Source organism: Sus scrofa, chromosome 9, assembly GCF_000003025.6.
Source record: "Sus scrofa isolate TJ Tabasco breed Duroc chromosome 9, Sscrofa11.1, whole genome shotgun sequence".
In the NCBI taxonomy this organism is placed as follows: Eukaryota; Metazoa; Chordata; class Mammalia; order Artiodactyla; family Suidae; genus Sus; species Sus scrofa.
In genome coordinates, this window is record NC_010451.4 from 70,699,495 (window position 1) to 70,726,431 (window position 26,937).

General features: G+C 38.7%; 1 protein-coding gene across 2 annotated transcripts in view; it reads left to right on the top strand.

Annotated features, from left to right (window-relative positions):
• The window catches only part of CDK14 (cyclin dependent kinase 14), a 632,242-nt gene that overhangs the window by 21,483 nt on the left and 583,822 nt on the right, over window positions 1–26,937 (top strand). Inside the window, exon 3 of one of the 2 annotated variants that reach the window (XM_021102363.1) lies at window positions 19,752–19,815. The exons of the other annotated variant lie outside the window; for it this stretch is intronic. The gene's annotated coding sequence lies outside the window, so the exon portion shown is untranslated. The remainder of the gene's footprint in view (window positions 1–19,751; window positions 19,816–26,937) is intronic. 2 annotated transcript variants of the gene reach the window in all.

The window sequence follows — 26,937 nt, forward strand, 5'->3', positions numbered from 1 at the left end:
TCCGATCATGCCGGTAAGCAATAAGTCATTGGATTTCAAATTCAGCATTTTGGATAGTTCAGAAAAAGCCTCACTTCCTCCTCAATTCTCTCTTTGAAGACTTAGTTGAAATTTTTTGATTCTTAAAACTTTTCTACGCTTCAGTTGTTCCTTTCTATAAATGTTTGATCACATTTACCGTCTCCCTAATTATGGTAGACATAATTACCGTAATTATAGCTAGTCCCAGACAGTGGCTAGAAGGTCTGGGTAGTGCTGGAAAGACTCAGAGGGGAGGTACATGTCACAAAATGCAAAGTGTATGACATTTGGGAGAATTAGTCATTTTCATATTCCTTACTCCTCAGAGACAGAATGTTACAAATGTTGAAAGCACTGAGTGGTGTCCTGTTTCTCTTTGTGGGCACTGCGTATCCTGATAGCAGGCCCATTAGACTGTAGGAAGTCTCTCCTGTAAGGTGCCTCGTGTTCCATTTTCGGCAGTGCTTTGATTTGCATGTTTGGGTTCATCTGTAGAAAGCTGGCCTTTGGCTTAGGAAGTCTTTTTACAGCCAAGGTACTTAGGGTTTTCTTCCATAGGTACAAAATGAATCCAGCTCTAGGAAGTATGTTATGTCCATTTTCATTCTGATTGGAATTGGAGCTGCTGATTTATAATCCTTAGATCCTTAAATTGCTTGGTTGTGTTTGAGATGGTCTCTTACTCACGGAGCCATATTGATAACTGAAATCAGCTGAGGTGGGGGCAAAGGTTCTGAGGACTAGAATCATGGTCTACACTGGATCTGTACTGTCCTGACCTCTGGGGTGTTGAAACAGACATGCCTTGCAAAATGATCTTTATTTGAGGAATACATTTATTCAATATTTTTATAGTCCAGAACACATTTAACTATTCTTATTCTCTGTGTCATAAAATTTACAAAAGGTGCAATTATCAAACATTGGAACCAGCACAGTGCTCTCAATTTTGCTTGATTTCTCCAGAGCGTATCAGTGGTAGGCTTCTTGAAGGAGCTCTTTCACTGTGTGAAAATGAAAAACTTCCACTTTTTCCTTCTGAATCTACTTTATTTTCAGTATACGAAGTTGATTCTGGTTATTCGTTCAATTTTTAATTTAGTTTTTAAATTTTATTTTCTTTCTTTACTTTTTTCTGCCTGCCTGCCTCCCTCCCTCCCACCCTAGCATATGAGCCTGAGGATTTTCTTTCTTTCTTTTTTTTTTTTTGTCTTTTTAGGGCCCCACCTGTGGCATATGGAGGTTCCCAGGCTAGGGGTCTAATCAGAGCTGTAGCTGCTGGTGTACACCACAGCTCACGACAATGCTGGATCCTTAACCCACTGAGTGAGGCCAGGGATCGAACCCGCAACCTCATGGTTCGTCGTCGGATTAGTTTCCATTGCGCCACGACGGGAACTCCCAAGCCTGGGGATTTTCTTAAAAATACATACTTTTTATGACCTGAAAATATGACAGTACTCTTTCCCACAGTGTCTTATAGTGCAGCATTATATGCTTAATTTTTAAATAAAGAGATTAATACTTTTTGTGTCTTTTAAATAGCTAAATTAGAAATTCCATGGTATTAAATGTCATATGCATGGCTAAGGAATGTATGGGGAAAACTTTTTAAGGCTTTTATTACCATATATTTAAAATAAAGTAGAAGAAACTGCTTCACCATGTAATTGTATACTCAGCCTAAATTGTATTGGATAGAGTACTTATTTGACTTTCCACTGATAGAGTTTTTTCCAGCCTGGCAAATCAGAGTTTTAAGCATTGAAAAGGACTTGGAGTTGGACAGAGAACTTGGGGAGTCTAAGTTGCCAATTCCATGTGTTTTTCAATCTGTGGATTGCATTGTCTCAGTTTATGTCTGTAAAGTGTGATGTCTTGAATGTATCTTCATAGTCAGTGTACGAGGATTAAGTTCTAGCTTAGCCTGCTCAAATGCATTGTTAACCACCCGGTGTTCTGATCAGCTGAAATACTGAAGTATGCAAATAATTTCCCTAAAAAATATAGAGCAGATTGATGTCATTCCCTCAATTGCTTTTTGCTATATTTTCTTGGGTGGGAAAGAAAGGGGCTGAGTTGCAGTTGGAGTAGCAGGAATTTGGCATATTCCAGAGTTTGTCCATGGGAATGTGCCAAGTATAAAATTATCACCTATGAGATATGTCTTGGTGGAAACAAAATGAAATATATTCCTCTAGTCTGTTTCTTGTCTTAAAGCTGGGCTGTGACAATAACTTAATTACCTCAGAGCATTATTTGTTCGATTTTAGAGGATTTTTAAAAAGGGGATTGCACCAGCTCTAGAAAATAGTGATGGGTAAAAGTGGAGGGTAAAAGTTTTCTGAATGCTCCCTGAGTGAAGATTTTGTGTGCAGGTTTCTTCTCTATACCCAAACGACACCTTGAGAATATTGCTGCTGCAGTTAGCACAGGTGATTTTTGGAGAGGGTGTAGTATCCTTCAAGTGTGTTTGATGATAAAAATAATTGAGAACCACTCTTCTAAAATATCCATTACTGACCTACTAGATGTGAGTTGAAGATGGACTTTGGTACAATCACATGCAGTCTGAATTTTTTTGAACAGCTCATGATTTCAGATCACACATCCTGGTTTTTGGTCCTAGTTCTACAAGGGTGTATTTCTTTTTTTTTTTTTTTTTTTTTAATTATGTTACTGCAGTATGGTTGACTTACAATGTGATGTTAATTTCTGCTGTGCTGCAAAGTTAGTCATACATATTCTTTATTATATTCTTTTCCATTATGGTTTATCACAGGATATTGAATATAGTTCCCTGTGCTATACAGTAGGACCTTGTTGTTTCTCCATTCTGTATATAATAGTTTGCATCTGCTAACTCCAAACTCCCAAGTCCATTCCTCCCCCACTTCATTCCCCATTGACAACCACAAGTCTGTTCTCTATGTCTGCGAGTCTGTTTCTGTTTTGAAGATAAGTTCATTTCTGTAATATTTTGGATTCCATGTTTAAGTGCTATCATATGGTATTTGTCTTTCTCTTTCTGTACAATTATATATTTCTTAATATATATTTTAGATTTTCTAGATGTTTTAGCCAAAAGAAGAAATTCAGACAGTGATGAAGAAATGTTTAACAAAGAAGTGGTTGAGTAGATAATATTCTACAGCAGATAATAATGAACATGAGTAACTCATGACTGTTTTCTCAATTTTAATGAAAATTGCATTAATTAAAAACATTATAAATAAAGAAGAGATAAGATTGATGAGATAAAATTGTATGTTAGTAATAGTCACTCAGGGCATGAATTATAAATCTTTTGTGTTATAGATGCTCATTTTAAATCTTCATCAGCTGTGCAGCTCTCTTTATTTGTCTTCAGTGGAATATGATGGAAGATATTCTGCAGTGCTTGATTCTCTTCTCCTAAAAGGCAGACTATTTAATTTTATAAATGAGCATCCTTGGGTCATTATGTATTGGGGTTCAGGTGTGCAAAAGTCTTGGTAACATATGGCCTGTCCCCAGCTACCCTAATTGAGGTCAGAACTTTCCCCGCGAGGTTTGCATTACTTTATCTAAATGGTGTGTTACATGTGCAACAAAAAGGTGCTTTGGTTACCAAAAGAAAAAATAAATAAATATGTACTTTGTAAGAAATACAAGTCTGTCTTTATATTATCTTCTTCACAGTTGTTAGAAGATAAAAATTTAAAAACCCATATGAATGGATTAATTGGATGACCAGAATTTCAGATGATTCACTTTTAGTATCCATAACATTCCCTTTCTTTTTATTGTTATTGTTTTGGCCATGCCATGACATGCAAAAGTTCCTGGGCCAGGGATCAAACCCATGTCACAGCATTGACCGGGGCTGCTGCAGTAACAGCATTGGATCCTTAACTCACTGTGCCACAAGGGAACTCCTGTATTATTTTATATGTTTCCCTCCATTTGATTTCTTTCAGGCAACAGAGCATATTGAACACATTCTGGAATTTTTTTTTCTGGTTTAGAATTTTCCTTATCACAATCACATGTTTTTCATTGAATAATTTTCATATTTGCTATTAAGAAAAGTATGCTCACTGCAGAAAATTTAGAAAATATTAAAAGGCAAAAAAAATTACAGTATTAAGTGGAAATAACCATTATATATATGTATGATTTCAATCTGTAAAACATACATGTTTTCTGCATGGTGGAAACATCTGAAAAAAGAAAAAACAACAAAAGAATAATATGGAAATTGGGGTTCATTGAAGTTGTGACTTGCTCAAAGCCCCTCATCCTTGAAAGCTGGGTAATCCATGATTTCAGCCTGTTCTCTCCGACTCCAGTGTATGATTGGCATTTACTAGGCTGCTTCCCAGGAGGAAGAAGTACACAGGTGTTATGCGTGTGGTGTGCAGTGGGTTCATGGAGAAGGGACCCAGTGTTCTTACAATGATGCAACTGATGTTTGGTAGTAATTTGAATAAATAAATGGTTTTCCTAATCAGGCCCAAGAGTGAGTGAACCTTAAAGATTCCTGCAGTGGAGCTATGCCGTTTTCAAGTCAAGTTACACCCATTTTACAGAGGAGAAGCTGAGGTCCAGGCAGATTAAAGAAGTTGCCAAAGAGTACTTCTCTAAATTACTCTTTACATTTTAGATTCTAGTATCCTGCTTATGTTAAAACTGGGATTGTATTGCCATTTTTATCTGGATATGGATGGGGGTTGGGTGGAATTGTTTGAGATATAAGCTTGATCCTTTGGTGGCTTAATACAGTTTTCCAGTTAGGCATTAAGACTCTCCAGACAGTGAAGGTTATGGAAGGTTAACTCTTGGGTGAAGTACCCGGGATCACCAGCCTGCCTGCAGATTAGCTTGAGCTGGGAAGCATGATGAGAGCAATGCTGGCATGTGTTCTAACTGGCATGTTCAGAAAACAGTGTCAGAACGTCTTTCATTGGGTGTACACTACCTTCTTAAACAAGGTAAATGGTTAATTTTGGACAGAAACTTGTCAGCAATAAATTATTTTTTTTTTTTTTTCAAATCCTGACTACATACATTTGAGTTATGAGCTTGGTGCATGTGAAGTGACTCCAGCTTTGTTTTTTGTTTTGTTTTTGTTTTTGTTTTTGTTTTTGTTTTTTTTGCTTTTTATGGCTGCACCTGTGGCATACGGAAGTTCCCAGGCTAGGGGTTGAATCAGAGCTGCAGCTGCCAGCCTACACCACAGCCACAGCCACGCAGGAACTGAGCTGCATCTGTGACCTACAACACAGGTCACAGCAATGCTGGATCGCTGACCCACTGAGTAAGGCCAAGGATTGAACCTCCGTCCTCATGGATACAACTTGGTTTTGTTCCTGCTGTGCCACAACGGGAACTCCCTCTAGCTTTGTTTTTGTTTTGTATTGTGTCAACTGAAATGTTTGTGAATGCTGAAAATATAGAGGAAACAGATCTCTGTATTTTCATATTATGTAACCATCCTTATTATTAATTTTTAATGAATTTTATGGGAGTATAGTTTACTTACAATGATGTATTAGTTTCAGTTGTACTAGATTATATGTATAGATATATATCCATTCTTTTTTTCCTATGTAGGTTTTTATAAACTGTTGAGTAGATTTTCCTGTCCTATACAGTAGGTTCTTTTTAGTCATCTATTTTAAACAGATAGATCTTTTTAATAGTTACATCTTAGGGGAAAAAAAAGCTTTTAGGTGGGCATGGAGCAAGACATTGAATGTTTCATATTCCTTTTTATTAGTAGGGTGGGTGCTGAGAAAAGAAACAGACCATTTCTTTTCTTTCTTTCTCTTCTTCCCTATGCTCCCAATATCACTGGGTTTTCTTTTTGCCCTGGAACTGCTTGATCTTGGTGGCGACAGTCAGCTCCATCTTCTCTGAAGCAAACGGTCTAGCTGCCAGCCAGTGGGCTTCTTTGTCCTGAGCTCTTTCACAGTCCAGGCATTGGGTCCAGTCAGTGTAGTGACCTTGTGGCTGCTTTTTCTACCCTCCCAGCGTGACAGACAATATTCTTTTCTGGTGCGTGACTGGTACAGGTAAGGGCCTAGTAGCAGGAAGGTGATACCGATGCTTTATAATGATTGGTCCCCATTTTGCAATTGGACAGCAGAATTATGGCCCCTAAAAAAAGACTTGAACTTCCTTCTGCTCCCCACTGTGTTTGATGGACCAGTTGTGGCGTGCATATTGTTTGGTTTACTTTTTCTTTCTGCTTTTACCACCAGTTGAGTTGGGAAGTTTTGAGGACACAGACACACAGGGTGATTTTTAGATTTCTTCTCTGGTTCTTGTCAGTTGCGCTCAAAAGTAGGAGAATGTGTGCCTTCTTAGTGTTTTTTTCTTTTTGTGAAAAGGAGCAAGGAAGTGAAAAATCCCAAGAGACCAGTATTGTATTTCCGGTCACCAAGCTCATTAAGTTAATATTTACTTTTAAAATGAGTGTATTTGCCAGCCCTTCCTGCTGTTTGTTTGGGGACCGTTTAACTCACATGTGAGAACCTCTGACTAGTTTCTACTTCCATTTGGTCATTTCTCCTGAGGCTGGAGACTAGTATGATATGCTGACCTCTGTTGTAACACCTTTTTGTTTTTAACTTCAGATTATGTTTATCTAGAGACTAAAGGAAGGGAAAGAAAGAAAGCTGAGGTTTTTCCTGCTTCTCTGTGTCTACTGCTCAATCTTAAGCTCCTTTCTAGAAACTCAGTTAACACATATTTAGGGGCTTAGGAAAAGTGGAAATTTGATTAAAATACAGCCTCAAGGGAGTTCCTATTTGGCTCAGCTGAAACGAACCCAACTAGTATACATGAGGAGGATGTGGGTTTGATCCTGGCCTCCATCAGTGGGTTAAAGGATCCAGCGTTGCCTTGAGCTGGGGCGTAGGTCACAGACAGGCTGGGATCTGGCCGTGCTGTGGCTGTGGCATAGGTCAGCAGCTGTAGCTCTGATTTGACCCCTCAAAACTCAAAGATTGCATTTGAAAAATTTTGATATTTTTATTGTTAGCAATTCTAATAGTTATGTTTTAACATTGTAAAATAACACCTGGTCATTAATGAAAAAGTAAAAAAAGAACAGATGACATAAAAAATTGAAGTGTAAACAATTAAGGTTTATATTTAGTAAAAAGTCTTTTTTCAATATATTAAAAAATCCCCTTTTCAGGAAGTTTAGTTTTTTTTCACCCAGGAACAAAGTATGTTCCACTATCATTTAAGCCTATTAAAAAAAAAAAAAAAACTCTCTTCACCAAGTATTATAGTTTAAAAAATTTTTGTGACCTACTTTTTTCATTTGTCAGGAATGCTGTTTCGAGGCAGCTTTAAAAAATAATCGCTAATTAGAATAAGAATAAACTTTTATTGTTTCTGCTTGCTCTTGTAGATTTTTACATGTTTATTTTGTATTTTGCTATTTTACGCAACTCTTTTGGCTCCACAGTCTTTTCAGAGGCTTCCTTTGGGTTTTCTAGGTATATAATCATGTCATCTGCAGATGATTTTTTTCTCTCTTCCTTTGCAGTATTACATGAAATGATTTTATCAGTGTTTTTTCTTGGTGCTTATAACGTTCTTTTCTTTTTTTTTTGCTATTTTTAGGGATGCACCCGCAGCATATGGAGGTTCCCAGGCTAGGGGTCTAATCAGAGCTGTAGCCACCAGCCTACACCACAGCCACAGCAATGCCAGATCCGAGCTGAGCTGCGTCTGCAACCTATACCACAGCTCATAGCAATGCCAGATCCTTAACCCACTGAGCGACGCCAGGGATTGAACCCGAAGCCTCATGGTTCTTGGTGAGATTTGTTTCTGCTGTGCCATGATGGGAACTCCCAAGTGCTTATAACTTTCTAAATGAAAGCTGTCCTTTTTCTTCAGGTCTCAGATGACTATTTTTCAAAATGAAAAAGAAGGAGCATAAAATAATTGATTATTTCAACTCCTCTAGATATTTAATAACCAAAGGATCCCCAGATACATGTTACAGGAAGTTTTGTTGGTGAGTTAAGCCCTCTGTTTTAGAGAACTGCCAATTATGTTTTATTATTTGAAGGTTATTTTGAGGAATTCTTAAATTTATTTTTAAAGAGAGAGAGGACAGAGATGCCTCTTTTTTCATCACCTTCTTGACATTCCTTTGGTTTCAAAAGTCTGTCTGTTAAACGTTTCTGTGATGAAAGCCACAAGTGTGTCCTGCAAGATACTGCCTTCGCTCAGGGTATTTTTATCTAGTCAAAACCCTGAAGAATGTTTATGAACTTTTAGTGGGACGGCTTCCACCATTTCAGGGATCAGCAAAGATCACCAATTTGTGGATAAGTCTCAGAAACTATTGATTCAGTGGTTGATGGGCTGGGTTTTTTTTTCCCCCCCAATATTTCTTTTATTTTCAAGTGGTGGGTACTGGCTGTCCTGGTTGTGACTCTGTTCCCCCGCCCAGGGCTGTGTAGTTGCACCTCCTTCCTTCAGAGCTCCTTTTGAAGCTAAGTGGAGAATGGAAAGCTCAGGAACAGGCGCTCTGAGATCTTGCTTTTCCCAAATTCCAGCTAGGGTTCCACATCCCCCCTTCCTCCAGATAATCTATGTGTACCTCCCTATCCTTCTCTGTACAGCAAGGATCATAATCTTGGCCCGTGATGTTATTATGATTAATCAGATCATGCTTGTAAATCCTTTAACAGAATTGGTACATAGTGGGTGCTCTCCTTCACAGGGCTTGATTGTGCCATTCAAAGCATATGTCATGCTCTGTGACGTTTGTGTCATCCTTCTTCTCTCCTTGTGAGCCCACATGTCTGTGGGGCACAAGCTGAGGGTCACGTGGCAGCTGGCTTTATCACAGCACACACCAGTGATCTAATTTTAGGAACCTCCTCATTTTGAAGATGGGTAAGTCTTTCTCCTGCCACTACCCCTCCCCCCCACATCTCGGTGGCCTTGCCATGGCCCTGAATCTGGCAGAAAGGAGGGTCCACTGCTGGGCTTTGTCAGCTCTGTGGGTTTTGGTGGGTGGCATTTTACATCCTACAAGAAAATCAGAGGCTCTGCATTTGGTAGGAAACTGCTCAGCAACATGGTGTCTATAACGTGCATCTGGTGACAGGAACTTCCAGAAGGACCTATGGCAATTACCTCAGATATAGAGGGAGGAAAATTTTCCCCGTGTTTTCCTATTTTTAAGTCGGTGCCTCCTCTGTAGGTTCTTCTGATAGTGTCTGTTTGTTTCTCTTTCTTGGTTACCAGCATTTCCCTGGCACCTATTCATTGTCTTGGCAGGGCCGAGCCTCCTTGTCCAAGTTCTGTGTCCTGTGCCTATGTGTTGAGAAATTGGGATTTTTTTTTTTCCCAATCAGGATGTTCTCTCCTCATAGGCACTTCTTATCAAGATCTTGCGACCTGTTACCTGTTATCTGTTATCTTGCGACCTGTTATCCTCAATGGAGGCATAGGGTTCCTGAGGGGACAGAGGCATTTTCCTTCTCTCTGTACTTCATTTGTTCAGCATAGTTCATTGCAGCTAATATGCGCTGAGTAGGTGTCGTTGGAATGAATAAACAGACAACACATTGGGGGTCTTTTGGGTGAGTTTATTTCCATAATTCAGACATAGTATATCTTTTTTTATTTCTCTTTCTTTTTGGAATTCACCAATCATTGGTTATTGTTGATGATAAGACTTGGAAAAAAAAATCCAACAAACCCATAAATGATTTTTTTGTTTGTTCACATCGTTTAGTTTTCCCAGTGATATTGACATTATTATTTCTCCTTTTACAGTTGGGGAAACTGAGGTTTTAAAGGAGTTAAGCAGTCTGCCCAGGGTTCCAGGCTAGTGAAGGGGCAGAACTGGAGGTGTCCTAGACAGCCCCTTATGTGACAGCTAAAGTAGCAGCCCTAGGGACCTGCTGGATTGTTGGCCTTTAAAAAGAAATACTGAAAGTTCCTTCAATGATGATTGAGTTACCTTTACTGATGAATTGGGTAACTTTTAAGTTGCAAATGCATGCTAAGAGTGAATTAGAGTAGCCCTTGGCTGTGGGACTAATTGAGAAACAAAATGAAAGTGTGCAAACAAATTGATTTTCTTACTTAAAGTAGGTGCTCCCTCCAGTCTCATGCATCCTGTGGCCTTTGCCTGAAGGATTCTTTCTCATCTAATTAAACAGTACAGGCCAGATGTTATGCGTTGTCAATAATTCAGTACCCAAGTCTTTTTGCCCCTGTGGTTAGTTTGGAAACAGCGGTTTAGAGGAATCTGTGCACATATTTTAAAAACGAATAATGATGGTGCATTTGTGTGGTAATATTTTTGCTCCTCTAGAGCCTATGGGGTTTCTGTACTTATCTTGAAGCCATCCTTGGAGTTCCGTGTGGCTCAGTGGGTTAAGGCTCTGGTGTTGTCGCTGCTATGGCACGGTTCTATACCTGGCCCAGGGCATGCCCCAAGCAAGGCCAAAATGCTTGAGCATGTGTTTGGGGGTTCACTCTTTTTGCATCTTTGGTCTTTCCTCCTTATTCCCAAGATACATACAGACATTTGGGATTGCAATATCAGTGTGTTGGATTTTTATCTGGGATTTTCCCTTCTCTAAGTGGGCTGTTGAGACTGTGCAGGGTGAGGCAGGACTCACTCGATTAGTAGTGTTTAGGAGGCTGTATCATTCTTTTCCCAAAGAGCCTAAGCAAAGACGGTCCTGAATGTGTTTTTACTGAAAGCTCTTCCTGTCATTCTGGGTAGTTAATACTGTTTATTTATTTATCTTTTTGTAAGGAAATTCCTTTTCTACTGTCCTATCATATCTTAGATCAGAGTTCCCACCCAGGGACCCTTACTTAAATAGTATTGTCTGAGGCTGTCTGTGTTTTCTTTCCTTCCTTCTTTTTCTTTGCTTTTAAAAGCTTTCTGAGTTTTTGCCCCATCTGCACTCTCTGGTATTCCTTCTTTCTATTTATGACTATTGTGCAATGAATATTCATAGTTTCCATCATTAATGTAGTAGCATGCCATTTGTCAGTGCACTGGCTTCCTTGTACTGTATTTAAAAAAATTCTCTTAATTTATTTAAAAATTTTTTGACATCTTTCTTTTTCTTTAAAATTTTTTTTTTCTCCTAGGCTTTGTAATCATGTGAATTTTCAGGCCTTAACTGGGGCATATGTGCAGGTCTAAACTGCACCTTGCAGGATGTCAAACAGCTTAAAAGGATTTCTGTTGTGGCCTGAAAGAGCGGCTCTGTGCCTTCTGAGGGTATAGTCTGATCACATGAATACCAATAATTAGGCATCCTTTATTTTAAGAGCGGGGCAGCTGTTACCGTAGTTGAATTTGAAGATCTTTAGCTATTTGGCTCTTTTTTAAAAGGGCTTTTCTCCATAGATGCATCTCTTTGGCAGGTTTGGTAACAGACTTGGATACTGGCATGTTGATAATGTGACACAAGGAGGGAAAATAAAAATATCAAAAAAGGAATATCCGAAGGGTTCTGAGCATTAGATTTTAAGGTATTAGATTTGTTTTCTTAAGTCCCCCCACCCCAGTTTATTTATTTATTTTTTAAAAGTAAGACACCTAAGCATTGTGCATGTGAATTCACTTTTAAGTAATTTTAAGGGAAAAATCTTTATCCATCTTGCATCTGATCAGAAGGTCTGGCAATGAAGGCTCCCCTGGAGCATCCTCAGACAGCCTTGGAGACTTGATTAGGATTGCACTTGCAATGGGAATTGTGCCTTTTATTTAAATGAGTGCATTTAAATTTCCTGATCACTGGAAATCCAGTGATCCTTTCACCTGGAGCGTAAGTTACAGGGTGTGTGGGTTTAGAGAGACAGAACCCTGTCTCACTCTTGGCCATCATCAGAGATCCTGAAGCCCCTTCTCTTGCTCATGTTGGGCACGAGTGTTCATACATATTCACAGCAGATTTTTGCAGGGCTTCAGAGTTTACAAAACAGTTGCACTTGTTATTTCGGTCAGTTCTCGCCACAGCTCTGTGAAGTGGTGGTTAAATACCTTCATTCCTGGTTTGTAGAGGGGGAAATAGCATTTCAGGAAGGTGATTGCTGTGCCCCAGGCCACAGTTTTCTATTCTCATGGTGGAGTTGGGTGCAGAACCGTGGTTTCCTGTCCTGCTACCCTTGACCCCATTATTCTGCTTCACTTGAGAAAATCAAGACTCAAGGACATTGCATTCAGGATCAAATCCGGTGAAGTGGGTGACCTAAAAGCTCTAGTAAATGTGGATTTCCAAATGGTAGTTAATTTCCTCAGTATTATAATATTAATGAGAAGTAATGTGAATCCGTCACTAATTTGTCCATTAAGACAAATGCATTTTATTTTCCATATTCCATCATGGATTTATAGACCTGAATATTACTTAATTTTATATAGCTGTGAAGAGCATCAGTTCTTATTTTGTATTTTTCAGATGCCTCAAGCCATAGTGGGAATATTGGTAGTCTGGCTAAAAAAAGAGAAAGGAGAAGTGGCTAGTAACCTTCCCCTTGGGAACAGAGAGAAAATACTGACAGCATTAAGAACTAGGGCAAAGGTTTGGTGAAAACAGGAAGCTGCATGTGAGAAGAATTCAATGTGAGATATAGACAGTCTGCTCCACCATTTAGTAGCTTTGTTATGACGAACAGACAAGTCTCTTATTTCCTCTGAACCTCAGTATCTTCATCTGAAAGTGAAGGCCACAAAGCAAGTTCATGTGTTAGGCAAGAATTCAGGGTGCTGATGCTGAGCTGCCTTGATGTCATAAATCTGAGGTCACGTCCAGGCCCCAACACCTCCTGGTTGTGGTACTTAACCTCTCCATGCATCTTTAAATGGGATAGTAATAACAATAACCCCCCCCACCCCAGAAGGTTGTTAGGATCATGTGAGTTTTAATACATGAATGGCTCACAATATTTTTCCTATCAATAGCTAGTCATTTTGGGGAGTTCCCTGGTGGCTCAGAGGGTTAAGGATCCAGTGTCACTGCTGTAGCTCTGGTTACTACTTTGGTGAGGGTTCGATCCCTGGCCTGGGAACTTCTGCTACAGTAGTACTTGGTGCCTCTGTTAAGCTCTTGATATATTAGTTTCTTTTTCTCCCATATAGATTTCTTGAGGTGAAGCCTAATGAAAGGAATTTAAAAGCCACTCAAATATAAGGTTTTAACATTTGCATCAAATTCCATTTATGTAGTTATTGGCCTCTTATACCTTGGACATTTATTTTTTAAATGTGATATTTTTGTGCTATTAATCACTTAAAATATTGTGTTATATCATGTCTAGGAAATTCATTATAAGCCTTTCACAGAGAGAAGGCTTTGTGATAAAAGCCAGCTGCCCAGACATTTCCACCCTCCTCTCCCATCCCCCAGCAGACTGCAGAAGCAGCGTTTGGCAGGGATCCAGATTTCCTAAGTGATGGGATTGTTCCCGGCGGGAATGAGCGGAATCTGCCCAGCTTGGAGATGGCTTCAGCTCCTTTGCTTGCCTCACATTTGCAGCCTCATTCCCAAACGAACCGAACTAGTACTGTTTTCCAGTGTGTGCGGGGGATACTGTTTTAAAACGGGGAAGTCAGGTCTTCATATTAAAAAAGTGACTTTTGAATCGATTTTCAATCTCATGGAAGTTTTTCTGTCTTTGGAAGAAGAGCTGTGAATTCACGTTCATTTGTAGTTTCATCTCTGCCAGTGGGGCACCTGTCTTGAGCTGACTCAAGTCTTTACCTTCCTCATTTTCAGGGTGGGAAGGTTTAGTGATTGGAATGGCTCCGGCCAGGAAATTATTGGGTATTGTAAATGGAATTTGTTTCTCCTTTCTACTCCTCTGCATTCCTAGGCTCTGAGAGAACTCATCATCACTGAGATTGCACTGTGTTTGTATCAGCTCCTCCCCTTGCTCAATTTTTATTAAATTCTGGATGTTTCTCTCTTTGCTTGTAGATTCAGCAACCCCCTCCCTGCTGCCCCCATTTCAGAAAGGGCTCTCTTGCTCGGCAGTTGTTTCAGTCAAACGATCTGCTGAACATTTTCTGTCCCCTTTTAAATTTGGCTGTCTCCTAAATACATATTTTCTGCAGTTATTTTCTAGGATTCATTCATCTCCATTCTTTTTTTAAAACTTAAGGTTAAGTTAAAAAAAAAAAACTTAAGCATTTATAACTCTAATGAGGTTCTAGACCTATACTATCCAGTAGAACTATAACACGAGCCACCTTAATACTTACTAGAAAAGGAAAAATTTTCTAATAGTCACATCAAAAATGTAAAAGGAATAGGAGACTTTAATTTTATATGTTATTGAACCTAATACATCAGAATATTATAATTTGGGCATGTCATCGGTATAAAATTATTATTGAGATATTTAACTTTTTTTTTTGGACTCAGTTTTCAAAATCCACTGTATGTTTTATACTTACAGCACGTCTCAATTGGGTCTAGCTACATTCAGGCAGCCAGTTGCCATAGGTGGCTAGCAGCTACCTCATTGGTCAGCAGAGATCTATAATGAAACTTCTTTGTTTCAAAAAAGTGCTGTACTGTATTGGTGATTATTTTTCCATCCAGGTGGCTTAGAAAAGAGGCATGAGTCTGTGCCTCATGTCTTTGCCGATAATTAACATTGTATCTACAGAGATTTCCTTTGTTAGAAAAACCAGCTGTGGGACCAGAATTAAAAAGGTGACACCCCTATGTATAGTATGTCTCCAAGTTAACAAAATACCTTTACTGATGCACAGACTTCTAAAGTCTAAAACATGAATCAAAATGGAGTGTGTGTCAGGTCACCTAAAATCTGGTTGACTTGTTGATGGCTAGTGATATGCACTGCTTCGTCTCATGGCTAAGACTTAGCAGTCTGAACAGGACTCTTGGCATTTAGCACAGTCCATGGATGGGTTCTCTTGTCCGGAAGCTGGGGAACTCTGTTTCATGCTGTTAAGTCAGTTGCAAAGCTGTGACTGGTGTTTGTGATTAACTCCCGCCCCCATTACTTTTCAAGGTCATCAGGTTTACAAGGTGAAAGATGATTGATCCTTAGCATGCTGGCTTGCTGGCTTGCTGGCTTCCTGTTCTGTCTTGTCCTCTTATTTTTCCAGGATCCCTCAATTACCTTCTTTGAGAAAATGGTTCTCCAGTGTTAAAGATCATTTTTTGAGTCTTCAGTGTAGATGGTTATGGCTGAGTTTCAGCCCTTGGAGGGTCAGTATAATTTATTCTAGGACAGTGTTTCTCAAACTTTAATGGGGAACTGAATCACCTGGGGGTCTTGTTAACAAATTTTGATGCAGTAGATCTGAGGTGGGGCCTGAGATTTTGCATTTCTTAAGAATTCTCTGGTGATGCTGATGTTGCTGGTCCCCAGGTCACACTTGGGGCAGCAGAGATCTTGTGCTATAGTCACAAAATGCCAATCTCGGAGTTCTCCTTGTGGCACAGCAGAAATGAATCCAACTAGGATCCATGAGGTTATGGGTTTGATCCCTGGCCTCTGGCCTTGCTCAGGGAGTTAAGTATCCGGTGTTGTCGTGTAGGTCGCAGATGCGGCTCCAAACTGATGTTGCTGTGACTGTGGCTGTGGCTGGCAGCTGTAGCTCTGATTCTACCCCTAGCCTGGGAACCTTCATATGCTGCAGGTGAGACCCTAAAAAGCAAAAAAAAAAAAAAAAAGTAGTTGCCAATCTTTGGTAAGTTTTTATCAGCGTACAGCAAAAGGAGAAAAATAATAATGAGTTGAGGCAACTTTAAAAAAATTCAGAAATAATGTTTTTCCTGCCTTGTTGCCATGGTGATTATAAATGGTAGTTATTATTTTTTTTTTAAAGATCTTTCATGACAGAATTAAAAAGCTGACAGCCCTATGTGTAGTATGTCTCCAAGTTAACAAAATACATTTACTGATCCACGGACTTCTAAAGTCTAAGGCCACCCCACCATCTAAATTAGTTTTTCTTTCATAGCAATTTTCGTATTGAGTGTTTTGTGTTGAGACAGTTACTTGGGTGCTGTTTAATGTCTGCTACACTCTAAGCTCTGTTTCTTTTCACCACTTTGTCCCTAGTGCCTAGCGCTGGGTCTGGTGCCTGTTAGCGCCTAGCCAGTACTTTGTGAACAGTTTTCATTCAGCGGGGCTCAGTGGGAGTGGTACTGCTTGCTCAGGGAATGTTTTGGAAATTGGTGGGACCTAACTTTGGTTGTCCAGAAGAATGGAGGCTACTGATGTTTGGTGGGTAGAGGACCAGAGGCACTAGATATTCTGTAATATTCTGAACAATAACCTGGTGAAAACTTATTCTCTGCATTCTGCAAGATATTAGAATTATCCCTGTTGGAGATTCGGTTGGTGAAAAATCTGTCTGTGGTTACCTGAGCCAAAAACCTAACCCCATTGTAACATATAAAGACAAATTTTTTTTGACTCCATTTTAACATATTTTGAAATTTTCAGAAATGTAATTGATGAATACTTCAAAAGTTGTACTTTGATTTATTGGTAACTTTCCAAAGACATGTCCAGCATTTTGGCAAATACCATTACCTGTAGCAGTTCTGCTTGTGGTGTTTGAATTGTGCCAGAACAAGAGTTCCTTTTGTGGGTCAGCGGAAATGAATCTGACTAGCATCCATGAGGACACAGGTTTGATCCTCAGTGGGTTGAGGATCTGGCATTGCCATGAGCTGTGTAGGTCACAGACACGGCTTAGACATGGCGTTGTGGTGGCTGTAGCAGAGGCCAGCGGCTAAGCAGCTCCAATTTCAACCCCTAGCCTGGGAACCTCCATATGCTATGGGTGAGGCCCTAAAAATTAAAAGAAAAAAAAAAGGAATTGTATCAGAACACATTTGTGGACAATATAATTATTATGAACGTACCTGCATGTACACACACACACACACACACACACACACCACACTTAGCTTTTTTATTTGTTTAAAAATATCCAATAAAAGGTGTAGAACATATTCAGGTGAATGAATTTTACTTGTTTTAAATTTACATTTACTCATTAAAAATAGTTGCAAGCATCTTACATAATTAAATCATTTTAATGTAGTCATGCATATTTGTTTCTTAAAATAGAATACACATAATTTACACATATGAAAGATGGCAAAAGCTTCTCTTTATTTGCCTTTCTATTTGCAGTTTTGTCTCTTTCTCTATGTGTATACAATTTCTGTGGATTCCAAAGGTTTGCTATCCAAAGGGGCACTGGTCTGGTAGGGTCAGGAACCATTTTGCAATCAAGGATTTTTGCATGCTCTCTTTGGCTTATTTCTCCAAGATGCTCATTTAATTTCTCTGAATTCACTAGATGCTCTGCATCATTCAAGTTGTAGTAAATGATTTGTGAGTGACTGGACATGTGGTAAAATGCCCCAGCTTACCTGGTGTCCTCTTGCCTGGAGCTCCTCAGAAAGGCAGAGTGCCCATCTGAGACCCACCCTTCTCCTTCTCTTGTGTTTTTCATTTTGGAAGACAGACCATCTTGGAGGCATAAGTTAGCAGAATGCTGAGTTATGAAGGGGTGTGGAGCGTGCTGCTAGCGCTGGTGAGGCAGTTTTATGAATTAAAATTCAAGTTTGTCAAGGAGTTCCCATTGTGGCTCAGCGGTGACGAACCTGTCTAGTATCCATGAGGACCCGGGTTCGATCCCTGGCCTCTCTCAGTGGGTTAAGAATCTGGTGTTGCTGTGAGCTGTGGCGTGTGTAGGTCACAGACATGGCTGTGATGCCTCATGGCTGTGGCTGCAGTGTAGGCTGGTATTTGCAGCTCCAATTCGACCCCTACCCTGTGAACATCCATATGCCTCAGGTGTGGCCCTCAAACAACAAACAAACAAACCAAAAATGTAGTTCAAGTTTGTCAAGTGAATAAAGAGAGTATGTGTTAGCTTTCTTAAGATTCTTAGACCAGAGGCCACTATTTTTTTTTTTTTTTTTTTTTTTTTTTGTCTTTTTGCTATTTCTTTGGGCCGCTCCCGAGGCATATGGAGGTTCCCAGGCTAGGGGTCAAATCGGAGCTGTAGCCACTGGCCTACACCAGAGCCACAGCAACACGGGATCCGAGCCGCGTCTGCAACCTACACCACAGCTCATGGCAACGCCGGATCGTTAACCCACTGAGCAAGGGCAGGGACCGAACCCACAACCTTGTGGTTCCTAGTCGGATTCGTTAACCACTGTGCCACGACGGGAACTCCCAGAGGCCACTATTGTAAGAATTTTTTGACAGTGATGTGTTTGTCTGTTCTAAAGTAATTAACAGCAAAATCCATGAAGACTCATGGACTTGCAGAGACTCCTGTGTCTTGCCCAGCAGTTGGCCAAAGAGGAGTACACATTGTACACTTGGTGCCAGGAAAGGCTCCTGGGACTGAGTTGGAGAAAGGTGGCAGTGGCTTCCACAGCAGAAAACCCCTTTAAGCACAAATAATTCAAGTAGGCTTAGATCTGGGTAGAATGTTGCTCGTTAATTGGCACTAGAGAGATATGGAAGGCTCAAGGATAATTGGCACTGGGAAAAGGTCACTGATGGTGAATCCACTTAAAATGAAGATCAACATTTCATGGCTAATATGCATATAAGGTTTGATTGGAACTTGGTCTTTGAGAAAATAAACTGGTTATCCTGAATATAAAATTCATTCTAGTTTTTATTTGCAACTAATTAGGAAAATGTGTTAATAAATATAAAAAGAAATGAATTAAGGTTTTGGGGAATAGATCTTTCTAAAAGTAATATAATAACATACTATCTTTTAAGTATAATTGTGAAGTGTTCTTTTTTTAATTTTTATTTTCTCGCAGGATTAAACAATTTGACAATCATTGTCTTTTAAAGCATCGATAAAATTATAGATTTTTAAATCTTTAATTGTTAATTGTAAATAGGATCCTAAGATTCTCATCTTCTGTGATCTTGTCTATGACAAGCAGGTTTCCCAAATCACTTTTATTAATGTCATGAAATATTGTCTATTTGGCAAGATTTGTAGTTGATTTGTTTGAATTTTCATGCCACTGTAGGAAGGGCAGATGGGGAGGAATATTTGATTGTGAAACTGATTTTATTTTATTTATTTATTTTTTGGTCTTTCTGCCTTTTCTAGGGCTGCTTCCCGTGGCATATGGAGATTCCCAGGCTAGGGGTCCAGTTGGAGCTGTAGCCTATGCCACAGCCACAGCAACTTGGGATCCGAGACGCGTCTGTGACCTACACCACAGCTCACAGCAACGCTGGATCCTTAACCCACTGAGCAAGGCCAGGGACTGAACCTACAACCTCATGGTTCCTAGTTGGATTCGTTAACCACTGCCCCACTCCTATTTTATTTTATTTTTTATTTTATGCTATTTATTTATTTTTGGTTACAGCCACGTTATGTGGAAATTTCCCAGACCAGGGAACTAATCCGAGTTGCAGTTGTGACCACAGCTGTGGCAATGCCAGGTCCTTAACTCACCATGCTGGGCTGGGCATCGAACCCATGCTTCCACTGCAGCAACCTGAGCTGCTGCAGTCAGGCCTTTAATGCACTGTGCCACAGTGGGAACCCTGTGGAACTGATTTTATATGCCGTCAGTGCTCCAGAGGATACTTTTGAATTATGACAACCTGAGTTTGGGGATAAATATTTGGATCACAAATATCCTTATAACCTTCAGATTCTTTGTATATTTTGTGATGCCATTTAGGTGATAGAATCGAGGGCTGAAGTGTGTTTATCTTCTTTGTGTCCATCATAGAGTATTATGCAAGGTAAGTTATTAGTAAATGCTTGTTGAATGGAATTGTGTTGAATGTCATGAGTTTATATTCTTCTGTAATTTCATATTTGCAGATTTTTTTCTGAATTGCCCAAGGTTGCCATAATAAAGTTTAGCCTAATGTCTTCTTTATGTTATACTTTATAAGGTAACATTTTCGCCTAAAATGTGGATCATGACTGTTAAATGTTTGCCTCAAAGAGAATAGTTTGTTATTTGAAATTAATAATAATGTAAAAAAAAAAAAAAACCCACACACTGGATAGCACCTGTACAGGGGTCTTTCCCCTTAATATTATGAGCATTATGAATCATGACCAAAGAGAGGCTTTGTAAATTATGAATATTCTGAAAACAAGAGGCATATTCTCTTGCTACAAAGATAACATCGGAGTTAATGGAAGCACCATCTGCCTATGGGGAGATGTCATCAAGACAAACATGTAGTTTGTCAAAGTGACGTTTAGACGAGTGTCAGCAATATTAATCCAGTCAGTCATAAGCTCTTGTCAAGCTTAAGCCTGATTTAAAAAGTAGCTATTTTAGGCTTATTTGTAGATCGCTGTCGAGTGTAGCAAGTGATTTGAAGCCATCAGACTTCAGAGCAAAAGACAGAAAATTACATAAAGTAATCAGCATTTGTATCTCTTCTTATCCACCACAAGCCTTCTTGATTATTTGAATTTTATTGACCCATCATATTTTACCCTTATGAAATCCTGGAGAAAGTAAGCTTCCTTCTCCACCTAAGGTACCACTTCTGGTCTGTAGCGAAAGAGGTGTTAACAAAGAGAGAGTTTCTGTAATTTAACAAGTTCTCATTATGCATGATCATCCACAGAAGCACAAGACACTCTAATGCAGTTATCTCCCAACTGGCTAACAAGTATGGGCAGGGGAGTATGAAAAGACTGTCCAAGAAGTATGTCAGCCTAGGTAGTTTTAAGGGAGTCTCTTTCCAGATCCTTAATTTCTGATGTATTCTTTCTGAAAATTGATCTCTCTGTGAACACACCCATGGGCTGGGTATCATGTAGAATCTTCTTTCTCATCTTTTCTTCTACCATAGCCTTCTCCTGTTTTACAAAAAACACTCTCCTCCATCCATAATCTTGGGATAGCTTATTGTTCCAAAGTGTACAAAGCTCTCATCATCCAAAGAAGGACCAGTTCATAGTTTTGATGTCAGGCAAATCAAACGTCTCTTAATTCTACCCAGTCCCATTCAACTTATTAAGCAATGCATTACTTATGAAATGTATTCCTTATGTTTAATAACTAGTTATCACAGTAAATATGCTTACTGTGTCCTGTTATTTGTTATAATATAATTAGAAGTTAATTATAATAGAAATATAAAAATATAAAATCATTATAATAACTGAATCCAGAAGAGATATTAACGCCTAGGGTTTTGTGATTACAGGAAATCAAAGGCATTTAAAAATCTTAAAGTAGATATGGAGCTTTTTGTTGCAGAGCAGTACAATAGAGTATTAATAAATCAGTAAAAGAATTCTAAGCATAAATCTATTAGGATGAAATTCTGAGGGAAAAGAGGAATGAAATATCATTTCAAGGAGAAAAGGGTATAGGTTTCCTAGTCCTTGTTCATTTATGTTTTATATGGATTATGTGGAATTGAAATCTCCATGATACTTAGTCTTCTCTGGACATATTTAAAAGAATAGTGATAAGAAAGTGAAAAGGCAGCCCACATAATGGGAGAAAATTTTTGCACGTTGTATGTCTGATAAGGGGCAAGTATCCAGAATATATAAAGAACCATTATAGCTCTATAATAAAAAGACAAATAATTGCATTAAAAATTGTCAAAAAGAGTTCGCATTGTAGCTCAATGGAAATGAATCTGACTAGTATCCATGATGATGCAGGTTCGATCCCCGGCCTCGCTCAGTGGGTCAGGGATCTGGCATTGCCATGAGCTGTGGTGTAGGTCACAGATATGGCTCAAATCTGAAGTTGCTATGGCTGCGGCTGTGGCTGGTGGCTACAGCTCCTATTCGACCCCTAGACTGGGAACCTCCTTATGGCACGGGTGTGCCCCTAAAAAGACAAAAAAAAAAAAAAGGAAAGGGACCTGAATAGACATTTCTCCAAAGAAGATATACAAATGGCTAATAAACATATGAAAATATGCCATCAAAGAATTGCAAGTCAAAGCTAAAATGAGGTACCATCTTATACCTGATAGGATGAGTAGAATAAAAAAAGACAATTATAAGTGTTGGTGAAGCTATGTGTGATTCAGCTGCTTTTGAAAACAATCTGTAGTTCCTCAAATAGTTAAACATAGAATTATGGTAACCGGCAGTTCCACTCCTCAGTATACACCCAAGAGAAATGAAAACATGTCCACTTGCAAACTTGTATACAAATGTTAATAGTAGCATTGTTGCTAATAGCGGAGAAGTGAGAGCAGTCCAAATATCCATCACTTGATGATGGATAAATAAAATGTGATATATCTATGCAATGGAACATTATCAGTTAATAAAAAGAAATGAAATATTATTGATAGATGCTAAAATGTCAATAAATTTTGATAACATTATACTAAAAGCCAGTCACAAAAGACTAATATTGTATAATTCCACTTATACAAAAATTCCAAAATAGCTAAATCTATAGATACAGAAAGCAGATTGGTGGTTACCTAGGGCTGGGTAGGAAGCTCGTGAGAGGATTGGGGACTGACAGCTAGGGAGTGTGAGGTTTCTTTTTGAGGAAGTGAAAATGTTCTAAAATGTATTGTTGATGTTTTTACAACTTGGTGAATATACTAAAAGTCATTGAGTTGTATAGTTTAAATGAGTAAATTATATGGCATGGGAACTATATCTCAATGGAGCTGCTTTAAAAATAATGTTAATAGTTCTGTTTTTAAAGTGTCAGTGGTTGTAATATGCCAGAAATGACATATTTTGTATCTTTTAAATAAACTTATGATGAACTGTTCCAGATGTAACCTCAAATCATGAAAAAAAAGCCACGATAGTTCTGCCATCTTAAATTATCAGCTTTTTGGGTTGCATCATATTTCACTGAGTTGAGGCAGGATACTTTGCTCATTTTCCTCCTGTATAAGGACTTTCCCATATTTTGGTATTTGATTTTATTTATTTTTAAATTGAAATGTAGTTGATTAACAATGTTGTGTTAGTTTCAGGTGTATGGCAAAGTGATTCAGGTATGCATATACATATGTGTGTGTATATTTGTAAATAATATAAATATTAAATATGTTAATATGTAATACTACTAATAATAATGATGTTTACATATTAAATATGTAAATAATATAAATGTGTAAATAATCTAAGAAGAATATATATATATATACACACACACATAAATATTCTTTTTTAGATTATTTTCCATTATAGCTTATTACAAGGTGTTGAGTAGAGAAGAGTTCCTGCTGTGGCACAGCAGGAACAGTAAGAGTCTTTGCAGCACCAGGACACAGATTTGATCTTGGCCTGGCCTAGGAATTCTATATGCAAGGGGGGCAGCCAAAAAAAGAAAAAAAAGTTATTGAGTAGAATTCCTGTGCTACACAGTAGGTCTTTGTTAGTTATTTAATTTATATATAATAGTGTGTATATTTTTAATCTCAAACTCCTAATTTATCCCCCCCACTTTAAAGTTGATATTTTAAATAATGAAAATTTCTGTACGCCTTAGGTTTTTTTTTGGGGGGGGAGCTATTTCCCTTGGATAAAATTTTAGCTGACTCTCAGGAATGAATAGATTGCTGAGATTTTTAAAATTTTACTCTTTTGTTAAGTGTAATGTTCCCTACTATATATAGTCAAAGTTGCTTTAAATTGTATATCTCTGACTAAATACATTATTTTGAAATGTGTTTGAAATGTGTGTTTGTTTCCTATTAGTATGTCATGAATGAGGAGCATTTTTTATTTATTCAGTGAGCATGTATTGAATACCAGAGCCTATGCCAGATACTGGAGATACAAAGATGAGAAAGACATATTTAGCTTGTGAACTCAAAAAAAAAATTCCCTGTCTCATGGGAAAATGGTTAATTTCAGTAGGTACAATGAGCACATCAAAGTATAAAAGGGTGTTTGAGGAGGAGCCTGGAGGATGTGGCCAGTATAGGAGAGAGGTTATGTGTCTGTGCAGCTTGAGAGATGAACCAGCTTTTGCCTGGAGGAAAGATGAGGGGGAGAGAGGGCCTTTTAAGAGATACAGCCACCAAACACTGTGATGCTGGCGAGGAGCTCCCAGAGGTTCCTGCTGGCTGAAGAGCTGTCAGTTCCTTTGCGTTTACTATTTATTCATTAGTACGTGCCATTGTTTTTGTATTTAATATGTCTCCATTCAAATACTAATATTAATGTTAATTGTTGTTGCACTGGAAGACAAACATTTCATTTTAGTCTGTTCTTTGACTTTTAATTTGTTACTTTTCATTTTTACATTCTCATCACATAGGATTATGATTACTTATTTTGATCTGCACCATATGGAAATTTCTTGTCATAAAATTATGGATTTGGCTGATCCAGCAGCAGCAAAATCTTGTTTCTGAAAGTGGTTTCCCCACTAAGTGGTGAGAAGAGTTGTAAAATGCATGTGGAGCATGTTTCCTGCACTCAGTTCTTTCCCTGTCTGACTCCTTTCTGATAAACAACCTGATACGCTGATGGCTGAGTTAGGTGTTTTCTCTCTCTCTTTCTCTCCCCCCACCTTCCTCCCTCCCTCTCTTCTTCCTACTTCGCAGGGTCTAGTGGCTTCGTTAATTTGACTCACCACAAACTAACAACCTTAACTCTTGAAAGGTAGTGATGAACTTTTGACATCTTAACTCTAGGAAAAGAAAGTAGATGAAGATGAGCTCCTTTGATTTTAGTGAGCACCTGCTTGTGGCAGGCATTTTACAGGAAAAGATTAGGGTCCTGATCTTATGGAATTTACATTATACAGAGATATGGAGATTAGAGGTTACATGTGTCCTTTTCAACATGTTATATATCTCTCTACAAATTATTATAGTTGAAAGTTTCTCTTCTTATTGCTACTTTGAGCACTTGGCCTTTTCTTAATAAATTAAGCACTCATTTTCTTTTCAAGTATTAATTAGTGTTTTGATTATAAAAACTAATTTTGAGCCTGTACTTGGTTCACAGGTTATCAGTCTACAACTAAATCTTATTTCTGATTATTAAAAGAATGATTTGTCTTTGCACCCTAAAATGATTTAAAATCTCCAAAACGACCGTTTCAAACTGGTCCTACCCCCCCCCTTTTGGTGACTCAAAAGAAATTTTTAAAATTCTATATATTTGCCAGGTTTGCATTGAAAAAGAATCTGAACATCTGAGTGAAGGTGTTGGTAACACTGGTTTTGGGAGGGTTTAATCTAGTCTCATGATAGCATTGCTTAACTAATTTTTTTTTTCTTTTTTGTCTTTTTGCCCTTTCTAGGGCCGCTCCCGTGAGATATGGAGGTTCCCAGGCTAGGGGTCTAATCGGAGCTGTAGCCACCAGCCTACACCAGAGCCAGAGCAACACGGGATCCGAGCCTCATCTGCAACCTTCACCACAGCTCACGGCAGCTCCGGATCCTTAACCCACTGAGCAAGGCCAGAGATCGAACCTGCAACCTCATGGTTCCTAGTCGGATTCATTAACCACTGAGCCACAGTGGGAACTCCTGCTTAACTAATTTTTAAGGAAAATTCTGGGTGTTTTTCTCCTTCTTTGGTAGGTCATAACACATATTTGATAACACTTAAAAGAATGTTTTTAGACAGTTATAATTTATTTGTAGAGAGATGGACAAAGGCAACTCACCTGTTTAGCAGATACAAGCCCATTTAAAGACATGAAGTTCTCATCTTTGGCCCAAAGAGAAAAGGAATGTTCTTTTCGAATGCAGTTTCCCTTCTGTGTCTCACACTCTGAGAATAATTAACCGCCACTTATGAAACTTCTTTTAAGCAGATCACTGCTCTGGGAAGTGGTTACTTCATCTCAGGAAGGGTTTGGTCAATAGAGAAGAAAATCACAGTTGACATTTATGGGTGGAGGTGGGGCGGCGGGGGGCAGCCAGCTTTTTGAAAGCACTTGTGCACTCTGGATGGCTCCCACCAGTCGATGCAATGAATGCTGACTCCTTTTTTTTTGTTTCTTTAACCTTACCAGTCTTGGCCTAAACATTCAAAGAAAGGGAGTTCTATCACATTTCATGATTTACAAAGCTTAGGGTAAGGAAGATGTTCATCTCGAGGACGCCTCCATTCATTGAGTTAGTGGTTTGCATTAAGATGGCCAGAGAGCGCTCATTCTCCAGTTAGTGAGAAGCACGTTGACAGTGTGAAGGACCTTTTTTTTTCCTCTCAGAGATGATTTTTACTGGTTGAATGTGCATGGGAATGTCTTAAGCCCAATGCTAGACCTTGGCTACTTTGATGGACTTTATTATGAATTAGTTGGAAAGTGGCTGTAACTTAACCCTTTGGTTTTGTTTTTTTTTTTCCTGCATTTAGCTTTTCTCTCTCTGTTAAAAAAATGTGAAGTAGAGTATATGCCTGCAGTGCGGAAAAACATACAGTACTTCCTGGTACCCCTTCCTAGTGGCAACTATGAACAGCATTTTGAAAACACTTTCCAGACAGTTTCTGTGCTTGTAGGTCTTCCCCTCTTTTTCTACTAATAGGATATGTCTTATTTTTCTTCCTAACAATGGATCTTGGGGTGTTTCATATCAGTCCATAGGTAGATACAACTCTTTCTATTTATGGGATGCGTGGGATTCACTGTATAGTTGCACTACAGTTTATTGGCCCGTTTTTAAAATTGGTGAACATTTAGATCATTTATAGGATTTTGTGCTTACAAACAGAGAAGAGTGGATAATTTTGTTCAAAGCTGGAAGTGTTGAGTCACGCAGCCTGTGGGGGGTTAAAATTTTAATACATGTTGCCCAAGTTGCCGTTCAAAACCATGCACTCATTCACACCCCCACCCACTATGTCTGTTTCTCCACCCTTTGCCCTGGTGCGTTTTCTGAAACTTGCAGATTTTTCCAATCTGGCACATGAAAATTAATGCCTTACTAGTT